This window comes from Bos grunniens, chromosome 1 (assembly GCF_055505025.1).
Source record: "Bos grunniens cultivar Pamir isolate PY7600 chromosome 1, Bosgru_T2T1.0, whole genome shotgun sequence".
NCBI lineage: Eukaryota > Metazoa > Chordata > Mammalia > Artiodactyla > Bovidae > Bos > Bos grunniens.
In genome coordinates this window covers 8,656,665-8,671,150 of record NC_141165.1, presented here as the reverse complement: position 1 = coordinate 8,671,150, position 14,486 = coordinate 8,656,665, and positions in this window count along the sequence as shown.

The window sequence follows — 14,486 nt, the reverse complement described above, 5'->3', positions numbered from 1 at the left end:
AACATGTATTGGCTCTGATAAGGACTGGCTGACAGAAATACCTGTTTTTAGAGAAAAAAAACAAAAAAAACTGGGGGAGGAGGGAGGTAGAGTGCGTGGTGTAAATGCTTTGACCTCCTGCGCTGGGTTGGTTCACAAATCACTGTGCACTGAAGACCCTTCTGCAAATCTCTCCATTTCCCCCAGAAGGGCTTCCTGCTGTGTGCATTTTGATCCCTGTTCAGATTCATCTCCTAATTCTTGAAGCTGAGCAGCATCTAGGAATGGACACAGTCTTGCAAGGAGGTCTTCAAAGTGTGTCTAAATCCCTTGAATGCTTGCTCATCTCTACTCATCTCCAGTTGGGGTCTCGGTTTTGCCTGGGTACTGCAGGTGCCTCTCTCTTCCCTGTGATGTCCCACTGGGGTCTCAGGAATCCTCTTTGCCCACCCCTGCTCTGCATCCCCAGGTGGCCTCCCAGCTCTCAGAACAGACCTCACAGATGATAGCTCCAAGCTCATTCTGCCTGGTCACCTCCAGGTTTCCCCTATCCAGCTCTATGGGTTCAGGAAGCTTCCCTATCCCCACACTACCCTCCACCCTCACTCACCTCCATCAGGCAAACCTGGGCTGCCAAATCCCAACACAACAGTCCCACTTAACCCTGACTGACCAAAACCTAAGAAGAGCAGTGATCTATCAATACTTAAAAAAAAAGTCAAACGCAGGCACCAGATTAGATTTTAAGTCATCTGTTCTTTGGATCACCTCTGTGCGACGGAGGCTCATTCTTCATGAGGCTTAAGTAACAGATGTCTTAACACACCCTCACAAATGGTGTGACTGCCCAGAGGGTATTCACCCCACCCGTGTTCTCTTCCTTATGCTCTATGGCCAGGAAAACAGCAATGGACTTGAAGTCAGAAACCTGGGGGAAAAAAATCCCAACTTTGCTGCCTAAAAGCTGCGTGAACTGACTGGGCACATTACCTAACCTGTATGAAACAGAGGTTATAAACTTATTCCACAGGATCATGGTGAGTTCTGAATAAGACAACTTAAGGAAGCACCCAGAGGGACTTCCCTGGTGGTCCAGTGGTTAAGATTCTGCCTTTCCAATGCAGGGAGCGCAGGTTTGATCCCTGGTCCAGGAACTAAGATCCCACAAGTAGGGTGGCCCGTTTAAAAAAGAAAAGAAAGCACCCAGCATGGAGCCAGGCCATAGTAAGTTCTCAGTTCTCAATAAAACGTTGAAGAGATCACTGAAGGAGGAAGTCAAATCTAGAAATGCCTTTATTTTTGTTACTTAAAATCAGATTCAATAACACTTCGAGAGTGCCAGCAGCTAAGACTTAACTCATAAAGCTGGTGTTGTTCAATCAGTCGTGTCCAACTCTTTGCGGCCCCATGGACTGCAGCACGCCAGCTTCCCTGTCCTTCAGCATCTTTCAGAGCTGGCTCAAACTCATGTCCATTGAGTCGGTTATGCCATCCAACCGTCTCATCCTCTGTGACCCCCTTCTCTTCCTGCCCTCAATCTTTCCCAGCATCAGGGTCTCTTCCAAAGAATCAGCTCTTCGTGTCAGGTGGCCAAAGTATTGGAGCTTCAGCTTTATGGACTCAGTGAAAAAAAAAAAAGAGAGAGAGAGATGAAATGCTCACTGCAGGGCCCAGGGGCTGAACTCCTCTCTGACAGGGAAGGAGTTGCATGTGGCAACTGGTTGTAGAGGGGAGTTAGCTCCCCAAGGGGTAGTCATAGACCAAGGGGAAGGAGGAGATGAGAGGCAGAGGCATGATGAGCGGCTTCTCTCTCTCCATCCAGGGGACTGGACTGAGAAACAGTGACATCCCACAGAGCTGAAAAGCACGTGGGCTGACCCACTACAGTAAGTTCCCTACGAGCCTTTCAAGTTGTGAACTTTCACAGACGAGAATGCGAGTTCTATCAGCGTCAGGCATGAGTGACATTGCCGCTCGCCCTCCGTCTCCGAGAGCTGACCATCCTTCAGCTCTGCCATCTCCCACCTCCGCCCCCTCCTCCAGTCAGTCAGTCAGTCTTCTTGCCCCTTCACTCAACGCCAGCCCCTGTGTGCCAGCTGTTGTACTGTGCCACTGTACTTTCCAAGGTACTGTACTGTAAGATTTAAATGCTTTCTTCATGTGTTTTTTGGAATGTTCATTGGAAGGACTGATGTTGAAGCTGAAACTCCAATACTTTGGCCACCTGATGCAAGGAGCTGACTTATTGGAAAAGACCCTGATGCTGGGAAAGATTGAAGGTGAGAGGAAAAGGGGGCAACAGAGGATGAGATAGTTGGATGGCATCATCGACTCAATGGACATGAGTTTGAGTAAGCTCCAGGAGTGGGCGATGGACAGGGAGGCCTGGCATGCTGCAGTCCATGGGGTCGCAAAGAGTCAGACATGACTTAGCGACTGAACTGAACTGAACTGTTTTTACGTATTACTTGTAGAGTGAAGTACTATATAGCGACCGTATTAGTTGGGTACCTAGGCTAACTTTGTTGGACTTAAACAAACGTGCTCTTAGAACAGAACTTGTTTGTATGCAGGGGACTACTGTGGTTCTGTCTTCACATCGACACCTTGCTTCCCACCCTCCTCGCCTCCACTCCCCCTTCCCTCACTCACTGCCCTGAGACTACACCTCCCCTCCATAAAAAAGCATTAATACTGAATCTTGGCTTTAGGCTCAATTTCTTAGGGAAACTGGACCAAGACAGGTTGTTTTAAAGAGGCACATGCTGAAGAGCAGGGGGAAGGGCTCCTGAATTGAGACTGTGAAGGAGACAGAGGTTGAGACTGTTCGTGAGTCCATTCAGTTGATTTCATTAAACCGCCTGGTTCACATGGCTCAATGGACTGAATGTCTGTATTCGTCCCCCTGCCGCCCCCAAACTCATCTGCTGAAAGCCGTCTCCAGTGTGGAGGTATTGGGAAGGAGGACTTCAAGGAGGTAATTAGGTCATGAGGGTGGAGCCGTCATGAATAGGATTAGTGCCCTTTTAAGAAGAGTCACCAGAGAAGGCACGGCACCCTACTCCAGTACTCTTGCCTGGAAACTCCCATGGATGGAGGAGCCTGGTAGGCTGCAGCCCATGGGGTCACTAAGAGTTGGACACGACTGAGTGACTTCCCTTTCACTTTCCACTTTCATGCATTGGAGAAGGAAATGGCAACCCACTCCAGTGTTCTTGCCTTGAGAATTCCAGGGATGGAGGAGCCTGATGGGCTGCCGTCTATGGGGTCGCACAGAGTGGGACATGACTGAAGCAACTTAGCAGCAGCAGCAGCAGCAGCAAGAAGAGTCACAGGGAGTTCCCTGGTGGTCCAGTGGTTAAGAATCTGCCTTGGAATGCAGGGGGTGTGGGTTCGATCCCTGGTCAGAAAACTAATATCCCACATGGCTTGGAGCAACTAAGCCCTTGCATCGTAATTACTGAGCCAGAGAGCCCGCTAGTGTCTGTGCACCGCAAATAAAGATCTCGCGCGATGCAACTAAGAGCCAGTGCAGCAAACAACCAAATATATTCACAAAAGAGCTTGCTCTTGCTCTCTTTCTGCTTCATGAGGACACAGCAAGAAGGGAGCCTTCTCCAGTCTGGGAAATAGGCTCTCACCAGGAAACCAGCTGCCCAGCCCTTTTGGCCTCCAGAACTATGAGAAGTAAATTTCTGTTGTTGAAGCCTGGGAGCCCAAGCTGACTAAGACATGCAGTCACACCAGTTACCCCTTGAAGTCCATGTCCTCAGAAAAGCAGGGACATCAGGCCGTGGGCCCCACCTGCCAGCTCACCTTGCTGGCTCTGGATGGCCCCAGAGGGATGGTCTTGGAAACCCTGCTCCCAGCCCCTTTGCCTGAGGCTGAATCTTCTTTAGCTGCTCAAGCTCAGCCAGAAAACCCAATCAAGGGCAAAGCATCAGACCTTTTCTCTTCTTAGCCTGGCGTTATTTTTATTTACTTTTTTATTGGAGTATAATTGCTTTACAATGCTATGTTAGTGTCTGCTGTACAATGAAGTGAATCAGCTATTTGCATACATATATCCCCTCCCTCTAAAGCCTCCCTGCTTCCCTCCCACCCATCTAGGTCATCACAGAGCACCAAACTGAGCTCCCTGTGCTACACCTTGTACTATTGTTAAATAATTAATACAGATGTGGTCATGAGCAAAAGAGTTTTACTCTCATGCTGTGATGAAAATATGGTCAGATCAAGGTCGATGAGTCAGGGGGACAGGCAGACGGCCTGCCCTTTGGACACACCTACTCTCTCTCTCTCACTCTCTTTTTCCTCTGAAGTAGGCTGATCCACAACAGGGATTTCATCTTAATTTTGTTCCTGGAAGAATTCGCAAGATCACAAGCCCAGCTGTGCTCCTTCTTGGCCAGGCCCCATTCACCATCCCACAAAAAGAGGGAAGAGCAGGGCTCCTTTTAAAAGAAGCCAATTGAGGCCTCTCGTAAGTAAACTTGGGCTTCCCAGGTGGCCCTAGTGGTAAAGAATTTGCCTGCAGTGCAGGTGGAGGTGGGGGGGGAGCGTTGATCTCTGGGTCAGGAACATCTCCTAGAGAAGGAAATGGCAAAACCCATTCCAGTATTCTTGCCTGGGAAATCCCATGAACAGAGGAGCCTGGCGGGCTACAGTCCATGGGGTACAGAGTCAGACACGACTGGGCATCTGAACACAATAAGTAAACTAGCAATTAAATCCAGAAGCCAGTAGATAATTCCTTTAACAATAAAAACAGTAGCACATACCTTAGATATAGCACCACACCTTTTCAAAATTCTTTTTCAGGTATTGTTCAGTTTGACTGTAACTACAGAAGCCACAAACCTACGTAGCAGTTTTGTATTGAGTTGAACCATATGACCAGTTTTGTAATTCAAAAATGGTTGAATGTGTTTCAAATACACTGAACAGTGTATTGACAACCAATGTCAAAATTCTGTCTGACAGCCAATGTCAAAATTCTGTGTATTTGACAGCCAATGTCAAAATTCTGTAAGAGAAAGCAACATTAGTAAGCAAGAGGCCTTGAGAAGGTCAGGGCTAGAAAAAGAGATGCAGAAAAGGAAGAGAAATGGGCATTAAATTAAACAGTACCAACAATTACCTCTTTTCTTAGTAATAAGAGTTCAGTGTGGTTTTGAGGTTTGAAATTTAATCTGTATTCCTTCAACCAAATAATCTTATTCCTACAATTAACACATTTTAAAGTGGGTATTTAACAAGTACTTGGTGACTGATGAATGGACACCAAGGTCAACATCAGGAAGAGGGCTACCAGCACCCCAAAATGAAAGGGTTGAGAGTAAAAACATGGCTTGTTTGTCTAAGTGATGGTGGGGCTTAAGCAATCGTGGTTTCTAATGCAGAATAATTTGTCAGGTGACCTTGAATGAGACTGTTAACCCTCTTCTTGTTGCTATGAGAAAGGGGGATAATACTTATTCCATACAGGGCAGTGCTGAAGGGGTAAACATGATTGATCACTGCGAGTTCGGGGAAGGAAGACGGTGTAATAAATACTAATTATAATAACCGTTCCTGGCTTGTAAGAAAAATGCCTCCTTTTAAAAAAGGAAGGAAGGAAAGAAAAATTCCACACAAAGAGGGTCTCATGGGGAAGTCATAGGGTGTCATGGCCTTATGCTCTTCAGAATAAATCTAAAGGGTAAAAGGCTTGGTTACAGTTCACAACAGTCAGAGAAGGTGGAAAATATTCTTTTAAAAAATTCTCCTTCCATAAATGCATTTCACATTTTGGTGATCAAACTTGCACAATTTTAGATTAATATATCAGATTATATTAATTGCAATTAATTAATTGTTCATAAGCACACATCTTCATAAATGCTAAATAAAAAGCATTCAAAACGTAGATTTCATAAATTCGCCTCCTACGATAGCTCAGCTATACATGAGTATGTGTGTGTGTTCAGTTGCTCAGTTGCGTCTGGCTCTTTGTGACCCCATGCCCTGTAGCCTGCCAGGCTCCTCTTGTCCGTGGAATTTTCCAGGCAAAATACTGGAGTGGGTTGCCACGTCCTACTCCAGGGGACCTTCCTGACTCCGGGATTGAACCTGCATCTCCTGCATTGCAGGCAGATTCTTAGGCACTGCACCACCCAAGAAGCCCCTCAGCTATACGTTGTGGTGTGTATTTCATCAGCACCCCCTGGGCCTCTTGTGGATGGTTGTATTCTTTTTCTTTTTTTCTTTCAATTTTTATTGGACTATAGTTGCTTTACAATGCTGTTATTTTCTGCTGTACAGCCGAGTAAACCAGCCATACATTATCTTGAATGGATTTCTTCATGCAACCGTGGCTTCCAATCATACGTACTCAAACATCCCATAGCGCAATCTCAAAACAATGGGAACAACACCTGAATTTTCAAGATGAATTTTCCAACCCTTTAGGTTCTCCCCCCTCAGCTTTCTGGGTCCCCCCTGTTTCTCCCTGACGCTGCACAAGGTTTATAGGGCTTCCAGCCCAAACAGAACATGCTCCACAGGGAAGGGGGCTGATTGGTTTAGTTTGTGGGCAGCCCCGTAAGGGGTGGTAATCGACACTGTAACGTATGACATGTTGCGTTCCTTCATCTTGCAGCTGTAATTGAATACACATGAACCACCCCCCGCCCCCACTGCACTGGTGACCCCGGAGTGTGCCACACACCTGGAAGTAGTGAGGTTCAATTAATGTGTCACCGCCACTAATAGCGGCTACCAGTGAGAACCACCAGCAGCCGGGGCACAAAGCCGAGAGCAGGGCGGCGTAAACCCCAGGAGCGCCACTCCCCAGCTGAGCTGCCCTGCACCAGCTCTTAAAACCTGGTTTTCCCAGGAAAACGATTTGCTTTTAATTACTCCAATTAATTTTACCTAATGGCTTTGCTCATCACTCACTCAAAGAGTTATTTTGGGGCCAACGTACCAAGTCAATGGAAAGGAAATGACAATGGCTCGAGTAAATTTCCGTGATAACACTTTTTAATAAAGAAACAGATGAGAGATTGAATATGATTTGAAAGGTGGGACTCGAGCTGAGGAAATGCAGAATTAGCATGACGAATTCCACCCCTTCTTTCTTTGGCTCCTTCCCTGAGTATTCGCAGAGTGCTTATGACGGTCCAGGGACCCTGCAGGGATTAGTGCGGAGGGGTCTCTGCCTCCCCAGAACCCAGGGCCTTGGGGTGAGTCAGAGCAGTTATGGGGCCCCAGGGCCAGGAGGCAGAGGAGAGGCAGTTGGAGCGAGTGGCCACCTGCCTGCAGGTCTGGGGGTGCTCCAGGAGGAAGCAACACCTGAGCTCAAGGAGGAGTTGGAGTTCACCAGGGAAGGGGGAAGGGAGAGAAGAGTTTTTCCGGGCAAAACCTCACATGTGGAGACACGGGAGGCCAGAGAGAAATTGAAATAACCTGGTGGGCTTCCCAAGTGGTGCTAGTGGTAAAGAACCCACCTGCCATGCAGGAGACATGAAGATCCCCTGGAGGAGGGCATGGCTACCCACTCCAGTTTTCTTGCCTGGAGAATCCCTGTGCACAGAGGAGCCTGGCGGGCTACAGTCCACAGGGTCACAAAGAGTTGGACAAGACTGAGCAACTTATCCAGCACGCACACACGCACAGGCGACAAAGAAGGGGCCAAGCTGAGGTGGGGGGTGGGGGTCTTTACTGGAAGAACGTGAAGGGGAGGACCCAGGCGAGAGCTGCCACCTCCTAGTCTTCTGGAAGACGAGAGTTTGGGCTTCAGTGTCAGAGTCTAGTTACACTTTTTCCACAGCCAAATAGCCTTTCTCTTTCTTAAATACACACACACACACACAGTGGGGGGAGCACTAACATTAGAACTCAAAAAGAGGGCAAGACTACAATTTTGATATATCCTTGAAAGAAAAGTTTATTGCATTGTATTTGCTAAATTTCATTTAATCTAAATTAATTAATTTAGTTAATTGCGGCGATTTCTGAAACAGTGAAAATAACACCAAAGCTGGACAGCAGCCCTGTTCTACAGAAGGCGCCAACTGAGTTTCCCTGACCACTCTCTACTCCTCCTTGGCTGTGGCCACGCCCAGGCAGCTGTCACTCTGACCACGCCCTGTCCTCATTGGCTGTGACCACGCCCAGGCAGCTGTCACTCTGACCACGCCCTGTCCTCATTGGCTGTGACCACGCCCAAGGCAGCTGTCACTCTGACCACGCCCAGTCCTCAAGGGCCCTGGCCACGCCCATGCTTTCTTCTTTCCCAACAAATACACAGCCCTGTCATTTTGCTGACTGGCAAGGACTGCTTGGTTCCTGGCCTTGGGCTGCCCTGTGACACAACAGGGGTGTAACCCAGATAAGTGTGCACGTTAGCGTGCTGGTTGACCTCCAAGGAGAACAGGCCTCCAGGAACCCCCGCTCGCTCTCTCATCCACTCCTGGCCCTTAAGTCGCCTGAGGAGGAAGGCCTCCTCCATCTAGGAGCCAGCCTGGGTGTCCCTAGACATGGAGGTCGTGTAGGTGTGCTTATGGGTGAACCTCTGGGCTGGAGTGCAGACGTGTTTATCGCTACACCCTCCTCACATCCCTCCAAAGTGGCAGAAAAGGCAGGAGAACCAAGGAGTGTCTCCCAAGGACAAAAAGGTCAGGAGAAGAAGCATCAGAAGAGAAGAATTTGTGAGGTGAATACTGACTGGAAAAATGGTACCTGACTTAGCAGGAGGGAGAAAGATGGCCCCTGCCCACTGGAGGGAGGTGGTGGGAGGGTCGTCGTAAGAGACAAAATGATCCCTTCAGACCTGTGGAAAGGCTCAGGACTTGGGGCAGGCAGTTACTTCTGAAGGCGAGGGTGCCATGCCACGTTGGAAACCGGAAGACAGGTGCGGGAGTGGTGGGGCCCGCAGGCCCGCTCCTCCGGTGCATGTTTGTGGTTCTGCACCCGAATGGCCTGCTACCCACCTTGTCTTGGAATGTCTGCTCTCTGCCCACCCCTTTAGGATACTAGAAGTTTCCTCAGTGACTGGTTGAACCAGAGACTCAGAGCACCAGACTCAGTGGAGGGCTAGCACACTCACCCCATCTAATGGCATTGCAAAGTGTGGGGTAGCCTTGGAGGGGATGGCCTTCCTGAATTGGTAGGGTGGAATTCATAGTTTGCCCCTTTCAAATCTGGTGAGCTGGGACTTCCCTGGAAATCCAGGTATTAACACTCTGAGCTTCCACTGAAGAGTGTGCAGTGTTCCATCCCTGGTCAGGAACTAAGATCCCACATGTCATGGGGTGCAGCCAAAAAAAAAAAAAAAAAAACCCTGCTGAGCTGACTGCTCTCTCACCTGGATCCCCACATGTTAACATGCAAGGGAACTTTCTAGCCTCTGAGAGCGGAGGAGTTTTGTGTAGGGGCTTGCAGGAGAAAAGAACATGAGAAGGGTGGGAAAAGTGGAGGAACCAGCTGAAAACTACCTCTCCCTGTCTGCTGAGCTGATGTGCGTGTCAGTGGAGAGTTGTGTTGAGACCCAGCCCGGGCAATGTGCCTTCAGAGCCCCATTGTGGGGCTTCCCTAGTGTTCTCGTTGTTAAGAATACACCTGCCAAGGCAGGGAACATAGGTTCAGTCCCTGATCTAGGAAGACACCATGTAGTTCAAGGCAGCTAAGCACAGGCTTCTCACTGTGGTGGCTTCTCCTGTTGCCGAGCACAGGCTCCAGGGTACTCGGGCTTCAGTAGTTGTGGTTCCGGGCTCTAGATCAAGGCCCAGTAGTTGTGGCACACGAGCTGAGTTGCCCTGTGCCATGTAGGATCCTCTTGGACCGTGGATGGAACCCATGTCTCCTGCATTTGCAGGCAGACTCTTTACCACTGAGCCACCAGGGAAGCCCATGGCCAAATTTTTTTTGCACAGAATTACCAGATTGGCTAAAATTTAAAGGACTGACAGTACCGAGTGTTGCCAAAGATTGGAGCAACTAGAAGTCTCACATTGCTAGTGGGAGACGTAAGATGTTACAACCACGTTGGAAAACGTGTGGCAGTGTTTACTAAACTAAACCCACAGGCTCTCTGTCCCAGTGGATCCACTCTTGCACATACACCCAAGGATGCAGGTACTTGGGTGCACAAAACACACACAAAACGGTTCATGGCAGCTGTATTCACAATAGCCCAAGGTAGCAAACAACCCAGATGTCCACTAAGAGTTGAAATGAATTTGTAAATGATCTGATATATATACAACAGAATGCTGGGGAAAATTGAAGGCAAAAGGAGAAAAGGGCTGCAGGGGATGAGATGGTTAGATATCATAACTGACTCATTGGACATGAATTTGAGCAAACTCCAGAAGATAGTGAAGGACAGGGAAGCCTGGAGTGCTGCAGTCCATGGGGCCATAAAGAGTCAGACCCGACTTAGCAACCGAACAACAAAAACTAGCAAACTATTTCTAAAGGCAAAAACATCTCACAAGCATAATGTTGAACAAAAGAAGTCATACCCTAAAGAGTACACAGTGTGAGACTCCATCTATGTGAAATTCAAGAACAGGCAAAGCAGATCTACAGTGAGAAGAGTAGTTACTTTTCAGGATGGTTTGAGAGTGGCGTGGGTGAGTGAGCCTGCTGGGGAGTTAGATATATTCTATAGCTTGATCTCAGTGGTGTTTACAGAGAGATATACAAATAGAGATCATTGTCAAGTTGTTTGCTTAACATTGGTGTACTTTATGTAATTTAAACCTCAATGAAAAATGAAGGGGAGATTGCTCAGACATCTCCTGTCTGGTTTGGGTTCTTCTGGAGGCAGATCCTGAGACTGAGACTGGAGGCATGTGGTTTATTATTTCAGAGGTAAAAAAACAATTGTGAGATAATAGAAAATACGTATATTGGTCTCTCCCCTCCATTCCTGGCCCAGAGCTCCTGAAACCCTTGTAATTTCCTGGGTGATGGGAGTGTCTTTTGTTCTAAGTGGGTGGGCTTCTGGATGAGGGCTGGTTACAGAAAGAACAAATTGTGGTTAGAAGCTGGGGATTTTCAGCCCTGCACCCCCAGTCTCTTGAGAAGGGAGAAGGGCTATAAATGGAATTAAAGATGGATCATACTCATATGATGAAGCCTCCATAAAAATCCCCAAATCCCAAAAGTACAGGGTTTGGAGAGCTTCCGGGTTGATGAACATATGACGTGAAAACTCTGCCCCTTCCCACTTGCCTCAAGCCTGCGTATCTCTTGGCTGTTCATCTGTATCCTTCATCATGTCCTTTAACACGCTGGTAAATGTAACTTAGTGTTTCCCTGAGTTCTGTGAGCCTCTCTAGCAGATTAATCAGACAGGCAGGGGGTGTCATGGGTACCTCTGATCTGTAGCCAAATCAGACAGCAGTTGTAGGTAACCTGGGGTCCTACCTCTTACAACTGGCCTCTGATGTAGCATAGGAGCAGTCTCGTGGGACTGAGCCCTTAGCCTGTGGAATCTGATATTATCTAGGCAGATAGTTCGGAGAAGGCAATGGCAACCCACTCCAGCACTCTTGGCTGGAGAATCCCATGGACAGAGGAGCCTGGAGGGCTGCAGTCCATGGGGTCGCAAAGAGTTGGACACGACTGAGCACACAGCCCAGGGAGGTAGTAGGTTGTAGGACACCCAGCTGGGGTAGCAGAGAATTGCTTGGTGGTGAGGAAACTACCTCCCTGACACTCTATGATTGGCTCTTAGAATCATTTCCTCACAGGTAGCAAGGAAAGGAGTTACAGGAATGATACAAGGTGAACTGTGGAACCAGCTCTCATGGTTGGTCATTGGGCTTAACTCCTCAAGGAAACTTGGGGAAACTTGCAGAACACACACAGAATTATCCCATCTAAGCGGGGAGGGAGCTGGGGTATTTATACACCTACTCCATGGAGTCAGAACTTAAGGGCAACCAGGGCCAGGTGCAGTGTCCTGGCACTTCTGGCCTGAAGGCTGGTGGGGCGGGTGGCCCCTCAGGTGGAAGGAAGTCAGACAGAGCACACAGAGGGACAAAGACGAGGCCCTGACAACACCTGTCACACTCTCATATCATACAAGTCACACTGATAGTGCCCAAAGAGAATTTATGTGTGTGTGAGTGTGTGTGCTCAGCTGTGTTTGACTCTTTGTGACCCCCTAGACTGCAGTCTCCAAGTCTTCTCCATCCATGGAATTTTCCAGGCAAAACTACTGGAGTGGGTCGCCATTTCCCCCTCCAGAGGATGTTCCCAACCCAGGGATCGAACCTGCGTCTCCTGCATTGACAAGCGGATTCTTTACTACTGTGCCACCTGGGAAGAGAATTTACCGTGACAAAAAATAAACTGAATTCCCAGAGGATCTTGAAATAAATGTGTACTTAAGTCCATCACATCTGCGACATTGGAAAGGCAGAGGTACAAATGTGCTTGCGAGAAACATCATTCGTGAAATCTCAGGGCCTCCTGGAGGGTCTCAGGCCCCGAGTAGTCCATGTATCAGCTACTGGTGCTCTTTCTATTATGAAGTGAGCCAGCTGCCCCCTCCAAGCCAGAGCTGCTAGGGCCAGGGAGCTGGGGAGGGAGGCATCTTGATGGCTTGATCACTAGATGATAAAGACACATTTTGGTATTATCAAAGTCTGAATTAAATGGGTACCCCAAATGATTATTGGGGCTTCCATGGTGACTCAGACGGTAAAGAATCTGCCTGCAATGCAGGAGCAGGTTCAATCCCTGGGTTGGGAAGATCCCCTGGATAAGTAAATGGCTATCCCCTCTAGTATTCTTGTCTGGAGAATCCCGTGGACAGAGGAGCCTGATGGGCTACAGTCCATGGGGTTGCAAAGGGTTGGACACCACTGAGGTAGTCGCCATTTAAAACACAGTCGTGGATTTTCCCGGTGGTTCAGTTGTTAAAAATCCTCCTGCCAAGGCAGGGGACATGGGTTCGATTTCTGGTCCAGGAAGATCTCACATGCTGTGGAGCATCTAAGCCTGTGCACCTCAGCTACTGAGATCGTGTGCCCTAGAGCCTGGGCTCTGCAACAAGAGAAGCCCCCACAGTGAGAAGCCGGCACAGCTCAACTAGCGAGTAGCCCCTGCTCGCCACAACTAGAGAAAGCCCATTCACTGCAGTGAAGATCCAGTGCAGTCAAAAATAAATAAATTTTAAAAAAATACAGTCACTTTGAAGAATCTCTTCAGATAAGTCGGGTTGGTTCTCAGGACAGTTCCACACTTAAGTCTTAGATGATCCTGGGGGCTTCTGCTCCCTGTCTTCCCACTCTGGTTGCTCCTTTTCCTGGTGTTAGTGATGCCCTAGCAATGATTCCACCCCTGTTCCATCCAGTCTGGTTCCCAGTCCCGTGACCTATATCTACACAGACCCCTCCCCTCAGGGACCCAGTGCCTAGCACTGAACAACAACCCCCCTCCAACAGACACAGAAATATTCACCCCTCACCCATTCCCCGTTGGGCTGCAAGAGGGGACGTCTAGGGCTCCATCCAGGGCTCGGTGCCTGGTCACCTTCTCTCTTCCCATCCCCACATGCTGCAGGCTTCAGTGTTTTGTCTACACAAAGAAGCCATTCTCCCGTCTGGGTTGTGGACCAAATGCGAGACCCCAGGAGGGGCCCCACTGCTTGACTGTACATGTGGGTTCCATGCACACATGACCTCGATCCATTCCTCTTCCAGCAAAATTCGATTTGACAACAGCCCAAGGTCTCTTCTCACTAATGAGTCTTTTCTTCTGCTGGTCACGTCCAAAGAGAGCAGCATCCCCCGGTGCCTGTTTTGTCTGTTAAAGAATCTTTTTCTCCTTCCCAACTCTCTATTCGTGCACTGTGAACCCAAAGAGAATTTCTCTTTATGATGTCTAATCAAATGCAGAAATAAGAGAAAAATCTTGAACCCGCCGGAGAGCAGGGTTGGATACGCAATGAAACAGGATGGGAGAGACCATCTATGCAGACAAAGGGACAAGGGGAAAACAGAAAAGGACGAGCACTCAGGGTGACAGCCGAGGAGCCGAAGTGAGAATGATGTGGGTGGGACACTGATGGTAACCACCTAAGCAGCATCCCCGGCGCCCGAGTTGTAGCAGCGGGACCTGGGCGGGATGTATATAAGCCTTTCAGTTCAGTCCCTCAGTCATGTCTGACTCTGGGACCCCATGGACTGCAGCACGCCAGGCCTCCCTGTCCATTGTCAACTCCCGGAGTTTACTCAAACTCACGTCCATTGAGTCGGTGATGCCATCCAACCATCTCATCTTCTGTCGTCCCCTTCTCCTCCTGCCCTCAATCTTTCCCAGCATCAGGGTCTTTTCAAATTAGTCAGTTCTTCGCATCAGGTGGCCAAAGTATTGGAATTTCAGCTTCAACATCAGTCCTTCCAATGAATATTCAGGATATTTACCACTCCCCACCCCCACCATTTCTGGAAGTCCATAAAACAAGAGGACTCTGACACTGGCCAGAACCTCCATGAGGCCTGACT